General features: G+C 40.8%; 1 protein-coding gene across 3 annotated transcripts in view; it reads left to right on the top strand.

The window, feature by feature from the left end:
• Positions 1-18,292, top strand: part of CRADD (CASP2 and RIPK1 domain containing adaptor with death domain) — a 180,689-nt gene that overhangs the window by 92,915 nt on the left and 69,482 nt on the right. The gene's annotated exons all lie outside the window — the stretch shown is intronic.

Here is an 18,292-nt window from a genome sequence, read left to right on the forward strand (position 1 = left end):
TCATGGATACAAGCCCTATTGGCTTCCAGAGCAGAGTGTTTCGGGGGCCTGTCCCTTGGGTGAGAGTCTTAAAAGTTGGGGCACTAGGTGTATAGTCCAAATCCTTCACTGCTCGGGGAGAAGCTGGGAGTTGGAAGTTCCTTCCTGTTTGTATGGCACAGATGTTGGGGGTGAGATTATGGCAAGATGTGTCTCCACCTTCTCTACCAGTTTTAATGTGGGAATTTTCTCATTTGCTTGATGTTTAGGTGTCACTCAGCTAGTTTCTGGATTTATCTCAAAGAGAATTGCTCTGTATAGCTGTACAGTTGATGTGTCTGGGGAAGGAGGGAAGTTCAGGAGCCTTCTATGTTGCCATCTTGGTCCCTCCCTCCTGGTTTTGTTCTGTAAGGTAACTTTTATTGAGGCTTACTATGTGTGAAGCACTGTGATTTCACTGTAGGTCTTACACTATCATGTTAATTCCCACAGCAGCTGTTTGCAGTAGGTGGGATGATCCCCATTTTACAGAAAAGAAGTCTGAGTCTTAGAGGGGGAGCATGTGCAAGGATGTGCAGCCAGCACATGACAGAACTGGGGTTTCAACTGATCTGTTTGATTCAGTGGCCGTAATCATCACATGTCACACTCGCTTAGAGGAGGGCAGGGTTCATGTCATCTAGTTCCCCCAACCCCCACCAACTTTCTTAAACCGCTCTCATAACAAGCTTCTTATAACTTGGAAAAAAATGTATGAATACAAGTTCTGTGAAGAAATACACAAGCAAATTAAATTAAACATTACCAGAAACCCTTCCAATGAAGATAAACCAGTATTAACATTTTGGAATATATACTCTATATTTCTTATGCAAAGACTTAAGTATATATATAAGAAGCACTCCCCCCCCCCCCCCGCCCCCAAGAGAGGGAGAGAGAGAGAGAGAGCATGAGCTGGGGAGGGGCAGTGGGAGAGGGGGAGAGAATCTTAAGCAGGCTACACGCCTAGCATGGAGCCTGACACAGGGCTCAATCTCACACCTGTGAGCCCGAGAGATCAAGACCTGAGCTGAAACCAAGAGCCAGATGCTTAACCAACTAAGCCACCCAGGGGCTCCCCCCCTTTTTTGGGGGGAGCGAGTGAGAGAGCAAGTGAAGTACTCTCAAGGCTAAGTGCGTTCTGCTAACAAATGTGTCTTTAGTGTACCCCAAATGGTGTGCTTGCTAAGAGCCTTTTGTGCTTTTTCTTAGCCCTGTTCATGCCAGTTGAAGTTACTGTTGCAGTTACGTAATCTAAATATTACATAAACCAATGAAATATGAGTATAAAAATAGAACAGTTTTCTCCACTAAAATTAGGTTGAATGCTTTAGCAAATTGCAATCTCTAAAACAATTGCTCTGGAATTCACAGTGGGTGAAATAGCTATAAAAGATTTGAGAAGAAATGTTAGAAGTCGTGAAGGAGTCCACATTCGTATTGCTTCACAAGTGTATTTACGTTTTTGTTTGATGTTAACAGAACTAAAGCTGAAATGGAGAAGATGGGGTAGGATATGACTTATGCAGGAAAGATGGCGTGGAGTTCTAGTAAGCAAATACTCAGGTCCTTAGTGTTAAGTGAAAATACGAGATGTTGTGGGCGGCAGGTGTTTTTATTTTTATTTTATTTTATTGTTTGTGAATCCTCACTTTCACTACCTTTTGAAATCAAGCGATTAACTTCTGCTCCCAGATGTGTTAGAGAAGCATGCTTCTGTTCTGTATATCTCAAAAGGAGAATCATGTAATCTGCTGAGCTACTTTTTTTTTTTTCACTTAATACATCGTAGACACATTTCCAAGCCAATAAATACAGATTAAAGTATTTTATGACAGTATGACATATGTTCAGAAAAGTGCACAGATCCTTGAATGATCACAAAGCAGACACATCCGTGGAGCCCCCACCCAGGTCAAGAAACATTGCCAGTCCCCTGGGAGCCCCCCTAGCCTCCGCTTCCCAGCCAGAGATAACTGCTGTTGCACTTCTGTTTTCAAACTTTGTATAAAAGAAGCATCTGTACCTTTTTTTTTTTTTTTTTTTTACTTTTTTACTCCACACTTTTTGTGAGCTTCCATCCGTGTTTTTAATGTGTATCATGTATTCATTCATTGTCGCTTTTGAACATTTTTTCATTGAAATGAAATGCCAGAATACGTACTTAGTCTGTTGTTGATAGCCGTTGGGGTTGTTTTCAGTTTGGGGCCGTTGGGAAAAATGTTGCTACGATCATTCTTGTAGTACATGGCTTTTGGGATAGCCAGGAAGGTTCTAGTTCTTGTTGTTTGCGTATCTAGGAATTGAATTAGCGGGTCACAGGATATGTTTGTGTTCAACTTTAGGGGGTACCGCTCTGGTGGCTGCACCAGTTTATACTCTCACCCATTTATACCCCCTCATACCAACTCATATGTGAGTTTCTATTGCTCCGTATCTTTGGCAACACTTGGTATTGTCCGTTGTGTTGATTTTATCCAATCTGATAGGCGTATGGTAGTATTTTGTGATTTTAATTTGCATTTTCCTGATGTCTAATGAGGTTGAACACTTTTTGACGTGCTTATTCACCATTTGGGTGTCTTTGGTGGGGGAGGAAGAGGTTTGAAGTACTTACTTGAGTGTCTTGCCCATTTTTTCTGTAGGATTGCCAGACATTTTCTGATTTATTAGCACTTCATATATTTTAGATATTAAGTTCCTTTGTTAGTTACATGTGTTAAAAATACCTCAAAAAAAAAATATCACTTCCCACTCTGTGGTTTGTTTTTCTTATTCTTCTGATAGAGGTTAGTGAAAGTTCCTAATTTTAGTGTAATCCAATTTACGAATTGCCCCTTTGTTATTAGTGTTTTTTGAGTCCTAGTTAAGAAATCTTTGCTTTGTCTCAACCCCAAGGCCCTCAAGATATCCTCCTGGGTTATCTTACATCAGCTTTATTGTTTTACTTTTGGTAGTTAGATCTACAGCTTACCTGGATTTAATTTATGTGTATGGTGAGAAGTTAGGCTCAAGTTTCATTTTATAGCACATTGATATCCAGTTGATGAAGCAGCATTTGTCGAAAAGACCATCCATTCTGTGTTGCTGTGCAGTGCAATCTTTTCTGTAAATAAAGTAGGAATCTATGTACAGATCCGGTTTTGGACTTTCTCTTCTCTTTCATTGGTGCATTTCTTTTGCGCTAATGCAAGTTTTGATTGCTGTAGCTTAATAAACTGCAGGCAAGTCTTCTTTGTACCAGTTCCTGATGATACTCTTTAGTTCTTTCCGTTTCCAAATAAAGCTTAGAACCAGCTTGTCAGTTTCCACAAACATACTCAGAGACATACTAAAACTTCAGGGATTTTGATCAAGATTGCTTTGGATTAAGAAAGGTAATGTAAGAATAAAAAAGACTGCTTTGGACTTGTAGATCCATTGCTTTGACAGTCACATCTATAGGAGAGTTGACATCTTAGCAGTATTGAGCGGCTCAGTTTGTATGCGTGGGATATCTTTTCATTTGGTCTTCTTTACTCAGTGTTTCATATGTTAATTATTTGGTTTTCTAATTCTTTTCAATGGCTTTAGAATTTTGTGGTTAACATCAAAATTTAATCAGTAACTTTATGTTACAACATAGTTTATTTCTATTCTTTTACTGTTATAAACGGTATGAGCATTCATGTATATACATTTAAAAACTTTTTTTTTAAGTTTATTTATTTATTTTGAGAGAAAGAGAGCGAGAACTCGCAGGGAAGGGACAGGAAGAGAGCTGGCTGCCACGCAGCCTCTGTGCTGGACTCTGAGCAGAGTCCAGTGTGGGGCTCGAACTCAACAAACCACGAGACCATGGCCTGAGCTGAAATCGAGTCAGATGCTTAACTGACTGAGCCACCCAGGTGTCCCCATGTATATGCATTTTCAATACCTTTTTACTTGTAATTAACTCCTGAAACTGGAAAACTGGAAAACTGGAATTTATCTTCCCCTGTGAATTGTATCATTTTAAACTCTCACCCACTGTTATAATAGGTTCCATTCTTGTCAACCTAGGGAATTTGTGATTTAAAAAAAAAATAGTTTTCAGTTTGATGGGAAAAAATAATAACTCATTGTTCTTTCAATTTGCATTTTTTAGTACTAATGGAATTGAGCAAGCCATTTGTAGTTCTTTTGTGAATAGCCTGTTCATAGCTTTTGCATATTTTCTATTTTTTTTTATACCTTAGGTAAAAACCCTTTGTCACATATATTTACAAAATATACATCTGTACAACACATGAGTTAACCAGAATCCTTTTGTTACTAGAATGGGCCTTTGTTGAAGAGCAAAAAGAAAACCCTGTTTCAAATTGTGATGATTCCCCAAATCTTTATGTCCTTCACATATTTAGTAATATCATAGCAATAATGTGCTTGACAGGAGGGACTAGTAGCAACTAGATAGAAGAAAGATAATGTAATAGAGTGGTAAGATCATTGAAATTAGAGTCAGAAGCCTGGGTACTAGACCTGGCCTGACCAGTCTCTACCTCTGAGATCTTGGTTAGTCCATAGACTCTCCCTGGGCCTTCATTTATCTGTACAGAGCACAATGTATATCATATATCTCGCAGGGCTAAGATGAGATCCATACATTGTAAACAGTAAAAGTTAACACAATACAAATTATAATACGCTAATAAGTATGGTATAATTTTAGCAAGTTGAATGTATGCTTTGTTAAAATTATCTTTTAGGAGCACCTGGCTGGCTTAGTCAGTGAAATGTGTGATTCTTGATCTCGGGGTTGTGGGTTCAAGCCCCACGCTGTGTATACAGATTACTTAAAAATAAAATCTTAAAAAAAATTTACCTTTTGAGGTAACCTAACATAAAATATTCAACCTAACATCTTTCTCAGTCTGTGGTTTGTGGCTATTGTACTTATTTACATGATTCCTCTAAAAAGAAATGTTAAAAAATTGAAGCTGATATTCTTTATGACAATTAAGTGTGTCTGTGGTATATTGGCTTCTAGGGCACTAGGCTTCTCTTTCCAGTATTGACATTCTCTGTGAGCTCATTAGCTACTGTTCTGGTAAAAGTTTTGATCTGTGATAAGGGTACTACATTAAAAGGGCATTGATGTTGGAAATCTGTACTTTGGTCCATTCTTTAAAATGCAGTCCTCACAAAAGAGCAATATGAATTTGCATTGCAAAGGGTAACATTTCTTTTTAAAACTCTTGAAACCAGGTAATTTAATTATGTCTTTGCCATAGCCTTTTATCTTCCTCCCCAAAGGAGCTCGGTCTCCTTTGACACCTCATATTGGAAGCTGGTCTTCTTATCCTCAGAATTAATTAACATGCAAGTGCTTGTCTAGAGAAACGCTGCTTTTCGATTAGCATTTAAATGTCATTCTTAATGATGTCAAATTGACTCTTTGAAGGGAAAATCAAAATGGTATGGTTATCTCTTGATTATTTCCTAGAGCATGTTACTGGTAATTCTGGTTATCTGGTCTTACTGGATGCTTTAATCTTCTGTTTGTAGGCCAAATTGAGTCAGATACAAGACTTACTTCCATATTTGATTGCAGCAAAGCCAGATTCTGGCCTTCCATTGCCTACAGTTTCTAGATAGGTCTACTTGGCATATTCTGCACTACTTCTCAGTAACAAGTTTATTTGTGTTGGAATAGCACCTGTGAACTATTAGCAACAAGTCTGAGGTACCCAGGAGCAAGGAGGAGGGTACAGAGGGGCTTTGGTAGCAACTGTGTGATACAGAATAAAGAAGATGGGGGCGCCTGGGTGGCTCAGTTGGTTAACCATCTGACTTCAGCTCAGGTCATTATCTCACTGTTCGTGGGTTCAGGCCCTGCTTGGGCACTCTACTGTCAGCGAGGAGCCAGTTTTGGATCCTCTGCGCACCCCCCCCCCCCCGCTCTCTCTCTCTCTCTCTCAAAAATAAGTAAAAAATTAAAAAAAAAAATAAAGAAGGTGAACTTTGGAGTTAGAGATTCATTGGTTCAAATCTTGCCAGTGCCACTTTGAAGCTATGTGACCTTGACATATTACTTCCCTTCTCTGAGAATTTTCTCATCAGTAAAATGTAAATAGTAATATCTACCATTCAGGTTGGGAGGGTTAAAGGTGATCATGTATGTAAGGTACTACTTAGAGCAGGCTATCTGCTATAACAAAGAACCCCCAAATCTCACTGGTTCATTTCCTGCTGTGGGGAGGGAGGGCCCTGCTCCATGCAGACATTCAGTGACCCAGACTTCTTGGCGTTCCCCAAGACCTTGGAACCTTCATTGGGTCATCTCTCTCTGGCTGGGAGGTGACGGAAGATTGTGAGCATGTGGATCGCACAGGAGGCTTTGTGGGACAGGCTGGGGTTGGTGTATATCACTTTCACTAATTTCGCACTGGCCAGAACTCAATTCCATAGACACACCTACTTTCAAGTTAGCCCTCCAAATGTCTGTCTTAGGAGGAAAACAAAATGGGTTTGTTTGGTGAGCACATAGTCCTCCACTACAAGCATCCAGTAACATTTGTTATGTAAATGAAAGAAAGAAAGAATGGATTCTCTGTTCATTTTCTTTTTCATGGACTCCTAGAGTGTTAGAGCTGATAGAGGGCTTTAGCAGTGATCACATTTTACTCTCTTTAGATGAAGAGTCTGAAGACCTGGAGAATTTAGTCCAGCTATTAGTGACAGGACTAGAACTTAAACCCACTTTTCCCAAATCCTGCTATTTATTCTGCGTTTAATTATTTAAACATTATTCCTTGTTTTTTGCCATAGGGTTGCCCTTGCCTTTTGGCATATGAAGATGGAGATTTAAAAACATGTTATTCTGATCATTATTGGACTTCAGTTTTCCTTGGAAGGAGGATTTGGTATTTTAGGGTGGTGGGATAGACACTGCAGGGGCTGGAGTCTCCACAGCCAGTGGGTGTTTTATACTGAGGGTGAGAATTAATCTTCACTCACCCACTCCTGTGTTTGAGCAATCTTTCTTTCTTCCCCGTGTATGTGTATTGAATTATGAGAGGCAGTGTGGATGGAGCAGTGATTAAGACAGGAACATTCACAGCCTAAGGAAGGGGTCAAATATTTTACCCCTAATTACTACATAAAATGAGAGTGCCCTGGAAGCAATAAGGTGGAAGTGACCAGCTGCTGGGGTGGGAAGGAGAAGGGAGTAAAGAAAGCTTCCTGGAGGAGGTGGGTACTTGAATTGGATCTTAAAGAATGGGTTCATTTATTGGGAGTTTGATTTGCTCTGAAACAGACACATCTGTATTTCTGTAATCTGTGTGGATAACTTTGGCCGGTGGTGACTATACACTGGGAAAAATGGGGAGAAAAATGCAAACAAACAGATCCAAATCCTGATCAAGTCTCCTGTATAAGATGAGCATTGAACACTTATATTTACCATTCATTTATCATTTTGTCGAGTTTTTACAAGTAAACAATTGCATAAGACAACCTTTGGATACAGATCAGTCATCAAAAACAAATACTCTGTTGTGAGCCAACAAGTTCTTGATACCATCCTTCTAGGCCCAATGGGCCTTGCATAATTTTTGGTTAGGTACAGACCCTTAGAAGAGTTTATAGAGGCCGGAAATACCAGAAGACTGAATCAGTGTGAAGGGGGAGCACATGCACCCACTGCAGAGGATGTGCAAACACGTATATAGGTCTGAATTTGGGAGTTGATCTTCAAAAGTTTTCTCTGACAGGTACTATTTGGAGCCTAAATTTGTAGGACTGATGGGAATGCTTGGGAGTTGGCATTACTGTTACATCATAGTGAAAGAGCATGGGTTATTCTGTGGTCTGGCCAAGAGGATTTGGGGGAAGACAGGTGTAGTGAAAGTTCCACTGTTAGTAAGTGGCAGCATATATGGCTTGGGACCCAGTCTTGTCTGACGTCTGTCCTTCTCCCTTAGTGCCGTACTGTCTCTCTGGGAACGCAGGTAGGAGTCAGAATCTAAGCGGCTTTCGATGGTTAGATTGAGGGTTACCTGGAATCAGTCAGCAAGCAAGAGATGTCTGTTTTCAGCACCCCACTCCTCTTTGGTGCATCTCTTCTCTTTTTAGCGAGCATTTTCTCACACTCTCCCTAACATTCTCATAGTAGAGTATCAAGGGACTCCTGGAGAGAGGATTTGTGTTGTTTTAAAACATACACCTTAAATTCTAAAAGCAGTCTTATAGAAAGAATTCAAGTTGTACAAAAAGGATATGAAGTGCAAAGTCATTGTCCCTCTTCCCGAAACCTCTGATTCTAATGAAAATAAATGTTATCTTTCTAGACGTGTGGACAAAGAAGCACACGCAGATGTATCCTTTTTTACATACGTGGACTCATTTAATATATGCATTTTTGTGTAAGTCTCTTAGTTATGTAAGACAGCTTTTCATACTGCCACATAGTTCTATCTTGTTATTATTATTATTATTTTAGCCCATGGCATTGTCATCCACTGTAGGACTTTTCCATGACTCTTAATGAACAGTCTTTAAGGTTTTTTTCCTAATCCTTTGCTATTTATTGCACACTCTGCTTCAGAGAACGTTTTTGTAGCCATCCACAAACTTCTTATGGAGAGATTTTTTGGTAGGGTACTTGCAGTGGAGTTCCTAGACCAAAGAGTACATGTATTTAAAAATTTGATAGATATTGGTAAACTGTCCTCCAGAAAGGCTGCACTTATTTTCATTCTATCCACAGTGTACGTGGATTCCTTTTTCCCCCCCAATATTTTTCATTTTAAAGAGGATCCTGGACTTTGGGTCAGATAAGAACAGGCAAAGAGGAGAGAGCCTACTAAAAATAAGTGATGACTTAGAGAATTAAAAACGTGTTCACACAAAGACTTGCATGTAGCCACATTATACATAACAGCCAAAAAGTGGAAACAACCCAAATGTTCATTGGCTGTTGAATGGATGACCCAGATGTCGTATGTACACACAATGGAATGTTATTCAGCAGTGAAAGGAATAAGGTACTGATATATGCTATAATGTGGATGAACCTTGAAAGCGTTATGCTGAGTGAAGGAAGCCAGTCACAAACACCATACATGTTTATGTAAAATGTCCAGAATGGGCAAATCAATAGAGGCAGAGTGTATATAAGTGGTTGCTCAGGGCGGGGATGTGGGGGCAGGGGAGATTTGGGAAGTGACTGCTAATAGATACAGGATTTCTTTTTAGGTGGTGATGAAAATATTTTACAGTTAGATTATTGTGGCTCTAACTAACTATTCTACAGTTAGTTAGAATTGTGGCTGCACAATTCTGTGAGTAACCACTGAATTGCATATTTTAAATGGTGGAATTTTATGGTATGTGAATTATTTGTCAGTGAAGCCGTTTAAAAAAATGAGTGGTGGCGGAATTCATGGAATGGGATGGAAAGGATGAGGAGGTGGCCATTACCATGGGCTTATGGGACAGGCAGGAAGACAATGTTACAGCGGTGTGGCAGGGAATTTGATGGGGAAGGTATTTCTCTATGCAAAGCTGAGCTGTGTTCAGGTGGTTGATGATAGCCAGCTACAGAGTTGGTTGGTGGGGTTTCTCCCCTAGCAGAATGGAGACAAGGGGCAGGTAATGCCATGCCCTAGTTAGGGTGAGAATGGGGGTTAGTACACTGAATTACTGACTCCTTGTCCTTGTTCAGTCCTTTGAATACACAGAAGATACTGTTCTCCTGGAAGGCAGTAATACTTTCCTTTGCTGACCTAGAAATGCCTGCTGTGCTCCAGCATTTGGAAAAGGAAGGTCAGGGAGAGGAAGCTGAGCTCAGCTGCTGAGTCAAGGAGAAGGGGAGGAAGGCCTAGGGTCACAAAGGACAGTGAGGCCCTCCTTTGTGAATAAGAGCAACTTGTCCATTTTAAATTCAGCAATTAAGCTTTTTCTACATAGTGGAAGTGACTGTTCTTTTGGAATGTGTTTGCCAGCAACTATCATGATTAGAATGTTTAAAAGGAAGTTATGATTTTAAGTGGCCTCTGAGTTGTACTGATTGATAAAATTTAGCTTAAGGGAAAGAGATTTAAACTTAACAGCAAACACTGAAAGTTACGGGCAAATCAACATACCTTTCCGTGAAGGCCCAGTTTTCCTTATAATTGGGGCTTTTTTAACACTCTTTACCCTTTCGTGTCCTCGTTACCCATCACTGTGGCTCTGTAGCACAGAGCAGGTTAAACTGTAACATCCAAAACTTTCTTATTATTCTCAGGTCTCAGGTTAGCCTCAGAAAGAGCCTCAGGTAGGTCTCCATGGTTACATTTTGGAGGTTAATCTTTTTAGGTGGCTACTCCTTGCTCACCAACGGTTTGCTTTAGAAGCCCAGGATGGCACATGTGTGGGTCCGTATTGACATAATGGCAAAATTATTTTGTATCAGGCAGAAGTGTGGGGTCTCCTGAATGGGTGGAGGCTGGCGGCATGGGTGGTAAAAGAATTCATGTAAGGCAGAACAAAGGAGGTAGAAATTTACTGAATCCAGCACAAAGGAGCAGCAGACAGGACTGCAAAGCAGAGGCTGTCTGCCAGGAGACGGTGGTGGGGGGCTGTAGTTAAAGGGGGAAGGTGAGGAGCTCTAGGAACATATGGAATTTTCATTTTTTGGCACCTGTATCCGGTGTAAGTAACTCAGTGGTCATCTAGGGCCTATGGATATTTTGAGGCGGGTTGCCAAATGGCCCTGTTTATATTCAGCCAGGGGGGTGGGGGGGGGTCACTGTGGGCCCTTCTACCTTCCTCAGGTTTCCATTGTTCAAGTTGGTTGCCTAAAAGCAGCCTCTACAAGAAATCTTTTTCTTGGTCACTGTATTTGATTTACTACCTGGAATACACTTTATTCTCTAAAACTTCGTTTAAGAATCTACCGTGGATAAGAAACCACGAGCCTTTGTGCTCGATTAGGATGTAAATAGGAACCTTACTCACTTTTAAACCTTTATAAGAAATAAATTTTCTTCTGATTTTATTTTGACTTGCCAAAGAAACTTTAGCAGTGAGAGACACTTTGGTTGGTGATTCAGAGCACGAGGGAAGGGAAGGGAGCTATTCTGGCCCATGCGTACTAGTTGAATAACTGGCAGATATTTTTATATGCATTTCTATTCTTAGTCTCCAGCCTGCAGTTAACTGGGAAGTAACCAAGCTCAGTTACACTTATCAGGCTTGGTGATCTTAATTTGGATAGGTCAGTGTCTAGACCTCTGGGGGAACTTAAGTATGTTTAGCTGATTGTTGAAAGGCAAACCCTCTCTTAGGGAATTCCCTCTCATTCAATAAATGAAGAATAAAACTTCCGATTAATAAGACAGATTAAACTGCAAGGTAATTAAAATTGCTCTTTATTTCTGGCTATTAGCTAAATCTTAACCATTAACGTAGCCACACAGAGTTTTTGCTTGGTTTGGGTTTGTTTGATTTTGGGGTTGTTTCTCTTAAATACATTTATGGCCTGTATTAGAATTCCTTCTTGTATTAGGGTTCTGGAAGTTGTAATGAATTCATAGAAGAACTCAAGAATGTAAGAAATTATGGGTCAATTATATCTAAATTTAAAAAAATAGCAAAAACACACAAAATGAACAAAGAATGTGAGAGCAAGGTTTCTACCACGTACAGAGTTGGGGGTACGAACTTTCATCTGTTTCCAACCCCATTCACATTGTGACCGTGAACTGTCGTGACTGAACTTCAAAGCACAGCTTGTTCTCTTGGCAGTGGCACCAAAACATTTTGATTATGCCTGAATAACTATTGTAGGTCAGTGTAGACAAGTGAGTGAGAGTCTTACTTGGCTGGTTGGTGATACTGCACATGCTTAGATTTAGCAAAATGTCAAAATTGCCACAAGCCAAGATACAGTCATTGATGAGGACTTGAAATTTCTCCATGTCTGATAAATGTTTCAGTCCATGGAGAGCAGAAGTCCTTCTGCCATTTTCTTTTTTTAAACCACAGATCGAGGAAGCAAGGAGATGGAAATATTACTGTGAACTTAGTTCTAACCAACTGTAACTGAAGTAGAAATGACTGAAACCTTGGGAGGGAATGGCTGTGATCGTAATGTTTTGCAACTGCCAAAGAAAGGAAAGTTGGACATAACCAAATAGTAATGGTGACTTCAGGAAAATATAGAGAAAGGATAGGTATGTTTCAATGTCCAGAGACTTGAAAAGAGGGCACTACAAAAAGAGAAAGGGAGGGAGGGAGGGAGGAAGGAAGGAAGGAAGGAAGGAAGGAAGGAAGGAGGGAAGGGGAATTCTGAGGGCAAAAATCACCATTTTGGGGGGTGAAGGAGAAAAGGGAGGGAACCACTCTAAGAACAAGGAAGTTTTTAGTGAGTTGGGTATTAAGAGAACATGTATCCAAGATTGAAAGCGGAGCACATGCTCAAGGACCAATTCGGAAGAGTGGCATAAAACTTGTAAGAAAAGGGGCGTCTGGGTGGCGCAGTAGGTTAAGCGTCCGACTTCAGTCAGGTCACGATCTCGCGGTCTGTGAGTTCGAGCCCCGCGTCGGGCTCTGGGCTGATGGCTCAGAGCCTGGAGCCTGTTTCTGATTCTGTGTCTCCCTCTCTCTCTGCCCCTCCCCCGTTCATGCTCTGTCTCTCTCTGTCCCAAAAATAAATAAACGTTGAAAAAAAAAATTTAAAAAAAGAAAATACCTGCAACGCTCAAGTTCAGACCGAGGTGAGGCTGGAGAGAGCGCTAAAGACGGCAGAAAAGGCTCTTGAAAAGCTATGCGCAAAACAAGAACAATTGAGGGCTTGAGCTCTTTGCTTGGGGCGGATGGACTAATGTTAGCATGACGAAAAGCAGACCCACTCAACTATTTGGCTTCTCTCTTTCTCTATCAAAGAGAGTGATCTTCAAACTGGAATGTAGAACATAAACATGGTTCAGAATAAATTGAAGCACACAAGATTGGTGATGATAATAATAGTCACAACTACAATTTGTTGAGTTTCCACTCAGGACCGAGTACGAGGAAGGAGAATTTAGTTACTTTTTTTTTTCTACTGCTTATGACCACTGTGGGTGGCACGTATTATCATCAACCCTATTTTATAGGCAAGGACACTGAGGCTCAGGAAGATTTAATAACAAGCCTGAAGCTACGCAACCGTTAAGTGATTAGCTAGGATTCAGATCCACACCTGACGAGGTTCAAAGTCTGGCTCTTTTGACTGGACACCCTGACTCCCATGCCTATCAGTACCTAGTGGTTTTAAACAGGATTGTGTCTGCATCTTAAATTATATTGTAAGACACATAAACAAGCAAACAGTACCCTGTAGATGTTAGCCAAGAGCCATAGTGTGTAATTTCAGGGAAAACAAGGAAAATGGAACATCAAAATGATAAAACACAGACAAGGCCTGCCTTGACTTCTTTTTTAAAGGTTCACTTTGGACTGTCTAGAACAAATTGCTTGATACTGACCCTCAGCACGCTTGCGACTGTGCTATGCAAGCAGATGGTTGTGAATGAAAGTAAGGATTCTCAAAAAGGGGCCTAGCTTCGCAAAGCACGCCCAATTAGACTCGTCCCTTCTTCCTTCTCTTTCTTCCTGTCATTCGATAGAGGACTCCAGAAAGCCGGTAAACAAGTTGAATTAATGTAGACTCAGTAGGCAGATTCATATTTAATTGAACCACTTTATACAGATTATTGACTTTAGATAGATGAGCTTTACTGAAATCACAATACCATGTTTGTGGCAGTCCCCCTATCTGTCTGGATAGCGACTCTATCAAAAAAGGAAATGAAGTTTTTTGACTTAAGTTGTTCATGGTAAACCCCTGATGGTTCCTGGTATTTTTTGCCTTCTAAGTGAGTATGAACATTCTGTTTCAGCTTTCCTCAGGCTGTTTTGTGAAGAACTCTAAAGATGCTTTAAAAGTTAATAGAATAGGTGTCGTCTCATGAGAGCACTGTTTCAGAAATGCTGATCTGTATAATAATTTGTTGTTAAATTTTGCTAGGGATAGGCATTAAGTTCATTAATCTATGACTTAGGGAATCAGATTCATCCATCCTTTTCAAAATCTGGATTGTTTGCTTTCTCTTTAATTTTTCAGAGTATTCCACATCTTAATATATCTGTCAGTTAATTCAGTATCCTAAATAGAATTCATCTTGGCTTGGTAACTTGGACTCCTTTAAAGGAATTAGGCATATTCTTTCTTGTTTTAGGCTTTAATCTCTATTTATACCTTACTTTTTGAGATTTAAGGAGGAATTAGACATAGTGTGTGTAGTGGCCAGTAGCTTAAGATAGGAGCAGTAAGTTGAAGTTACAAATAAAGAGATTTCATATCAATATAACGAAGTGCATTCTAGTAATTTGGAAGGTTCAGTAAGAGATTATATTATATCTGTTAGAGATATAAAGAGGAGATTCAGACGTTGGATAGATGATGGAGAAGATGACCTTCTGACTCTAATATTCTATGATTATAGACATTTCTGTCTCGTACGTAATCAAAAATAGGATAGCCTTTGGGTACTGTCAAAATCTTAAAAATCAAAGACTGTTTTGTTGTGGTTCCATTATTATCCAAGAAAAGCATGTGCAGTCTCCAGTTCTGAAAAGTAATTGCTGCCTTGGTTATTCAAAGGGAATGGGGTGGTTGGGCAGTGGATCTATTTTATGGTCCCTTCAGTTTATTCCAGTGAAATGATTGGTTGTCACCACTGCCTGAACTTCCAATAGCACTATTCTACGTGGTTTTTATTGATCTTGAAAGAAGAGAAGTCAAATTTTGGTTAGGAAACTGTTTGCATATAACCTGATTATGCTGAGATTAAAATCTTGCGGAAGTTTGAAATAAAATGAACGTTATCTTGCCCTACAGGTAGATTGGAAGCAACGCTTCTGAAATTTTTGCCAGGGCAAAGAGCTGTATGTTCACTTTTTCAAAGCAAGCAGTGGTTCTTTGAAAATAGCTCATTTCTCCACAGTAATGAATAACTTAGTAATGGGATTAACTGTGTCTTATTGTTGAAACGAAACATTGCTGGAAGTTATAGCTGGAATTCGGGACCAGACTTTGAGTGAATTTAGTGGTAACATCAGCGTTTTAAGACTATAACAGTTCCACCCCCCCCCAAACAAACAAACAAACAACCATTTTTTTCTTGGTCAAGTGCGTGTAAAATATTTTCCACCCCCCCCCCCCCAAAGAATATAACAGAGAATAGTTTTATGATGTTCGGTGCACACTTGTGCTTAACAATATGAAATGAACAAGGGACTGATAAAGTATGAGTGTTGAATAAATTGCATAGAGAGTCATGTTGGAGTAACCATTATATGGTCTTGTCTGACTGTAAGAGTTATGGGACCCTGATACGGAAGTATTGACAGTCATGAAATCTTTTATAAGATTTTGTCACTGTTGCCTCCCCGTTCCAAATTACTTCATAGCAGTGATCATATGAGTGTTGTAAAAATGTATTCGTGTGTCTCTTTCCTAGTAGATCGTAAGTGAATTGGGGGCAATTATAGATTATGTCTTGGTCGTCACTGTGTTGTGCCTGGATCCCTCTGCTGTATGTAGCCACTAGGTGGATGATCACAGAGCTGCAGGGGAACCACTACATCATGATGGTCCTGTCTCTCGCATCTCCTCAATTGTGCATTCTTCCTAGCCAAGCTCTGTGGCTATAACAAATGTTGAATGAGCAAAGGGAGGAATAAATGAACAGGCAAACCATTTTTGTTATGTGCTGGCAGACCCTTCTGGAAATAGGACTGGCCAGTACAGGCATTGGTATCCTATGTGGCAAATGTGGCATGCAGGCACTGTGTCATAGGACTTGTGATATGGCTGCAGTCTTGCTTCCCTTTCTGGCTACTTTTGAGGCCTTTCCTGCCAATTTCCCCATTGTAAGATGTAGCAGCTGGTGGGCGGTCTCCCTTTCTTTCCTCCTCCCTCCCCTATCTCTCGCTCTCTCCTTCCTTCCTTCCTTCCTTCCTTCCTTCCTTCCTTCCTTCCTCCCTCCCTCCCTCCCTCCCTCCCTCCGTCCCTCCTTCCCTTCCCTTCCCTTCCCTTCCCTTCCCTTCCCCTCCCTTCCCTTCCCTTCCCTTCCCTTCCCCTCCCCTCCCCTCCCCTCCCCTCCCTTTCCCTTCCCATATTTTTGGAATGCCTCACACATGTCAAACACTATGCTAATACTTTTGCATATATCATGTATCTAATCCTATATAATGCTCTCAGTTAAAAACAACAACAACAACAACAACAACAACAACAACTCTTACTTTGCTGGTACAGAAACAAAGACACAGAGAGCTAACTTACATGCACTCACATAGAAATAAAGAGAAAGTGCCAGGTTTCAACCCAGTCATCCCTGGGTCCAAATCTCCCGTTCCTGCTGTTACACTAGGCAGCCTCCCTGGACTGCACGCATCTTTGCTCTTTCATTTCTCTCTGACATCCCTGCCCTTTCTCACCTGCTGTTCCCTCACGCAAAACACAGACACAGACTGAGGTGGATCCTTGGCATCCCACTTTTCAAAGGATACTGAAACTGTGATCCTCTTACATGATATCCTCAGGGTTCAGCCCTGTTTAACTCTTTGGTCAGTGCTAGGCCATTTCCCACTTTGCCTATCAGACCTTAGTCTTTGTGTCTTCTGTTACTTCCCACAACAGGTCTGAACACCATGGAAGAATTCATCTTTCTACCAGGCTAACTGTGCCATTCTTCTCCAATATATCCTATGGGAACTCTCCCTGTTTTCTTCTAGAGAGGCAGCATTGAGGGGTGGTTGAGATCATGGGCTCTGGAGTCAGAATGCCAGGCCTCAAATCTTGGCTTTGGCTTCTTCCTGGCCGTGTCATGTTGGATAAATTATCCCCGTGTCTCAGTTTCCTCACCTGAAAAGGGCAGATGAGAAAGTACCACCATCACAGGATTGCTGATTATGCATATCACCCAGATAAAAGTTCTTAAAGTAAAAAGCCCATAGTCAAATCCTCAATAAATGTCAAGTGTTCTTTTGAATAAAGGCCAAGAGCGTCACTCATAGTTTCAGGCTCATCCACAGACTGTTTGGGTTTTCCCGATGTTTTCATTTCTAATCACTCTGGTGTGTGTCCTGCCTGTCCCTCTGGTCTGGGTCGATCTGTGACGCAGGCTTTGTCACCACTGTCCACCGGTAAGTCTGGATCCTCTCCACCCGTATCCCACTGTCTGGGCTGGGCCGATCTTCCCTGTCCGGTTCTGTCAGCTGGTCTCACTTACAGAGCTTTAAGGGCCTTCTGAAGTCCCCTTCCCTTCGTGAAACCTTTCTCGCCAAGAGGGAGAAAAGTGAAGAATTCCCCTGCTTATACCTTTTCTAAACATAGCACTTCACCGCACCAAAATACAGTACCACTGTGAAGTGTGTTTCTGAAAAGAAAATAATTTCATTTCACTGTTTGCTCTGTACCTGAACGTGTGCTCGGAAGATCAACATTCATATAGAAAAGGATACTTGTTTCTGAGGCCACAGCTCATAGAGAAGAGGGGCTCTGGTTTGACACACCCCTATCCCAGTAGCACCTCCATCTGTGATTAGTAAATTCCTGATTCGGAGAGTAGGCCATTTAAAATCAATTATCCACCAAAAACCTAACCCCTGACGTGCGTTCTGAAAATGGATGCTTTACTCGGATCCAACAGTTGAAAAGTCGTCTAAAGCTTCCTCGTCTTGCATCAGGGGTGTTTTTTTATTTCTTTGACTCATCAATAGGTGTTAACTAAAGTTTTTTTTTTCCCCTCAGGGTAGATGTAAAAAACACCAGTGCTTCTTCCCAGCCACCCCCCCTCTTCTTTCGAAAGCTTTCATATTTACCCGTGTACATTGTTTGACCATACCTTGTACTTCAAGCCCTGTACTGGAGGAATGACTTTCAAAGTCACATGGTAGGAACTGTTCCGGATCCTTAAGAAAAAACTACTCCTGAACAGTGCATAGTCTTCTCCTTTGGAAAGAAGACAAAAATTATAGTGGTTTTGCCTGTCATTTAAAAATAAACAGACTCTGAACCTGTCTGGATTTATTGGCTTCATAGAACCAGACTGAAAGTACACCATGCACCAAATTATGGCAGAACAAATTCTTCTTTAGGACACTGATGGTAGGTTGGGCTTTTCTTTCTTTCTTTGTGTGTCTCATTACTGGCAATGATTTCTGAAGCATCAGGCGTTTTCCACCTTTGTATAAAATTAATCAAAGGCAGACC

The sequence above is a fragment of the Felis catus genome, chromosome B4 (assembly GCF_018350175.1).
Source record: "Felis catus isolate Fca126 chromosome B4, F.catus_Fca126_mat1.0, whole genome shotgun sequence".
NCBI classification, from domain to species: Eukaryota; Metazoa; Chordata; class Mammalia; order Carnivora; family Felidae; genus Felis; species Felis catus.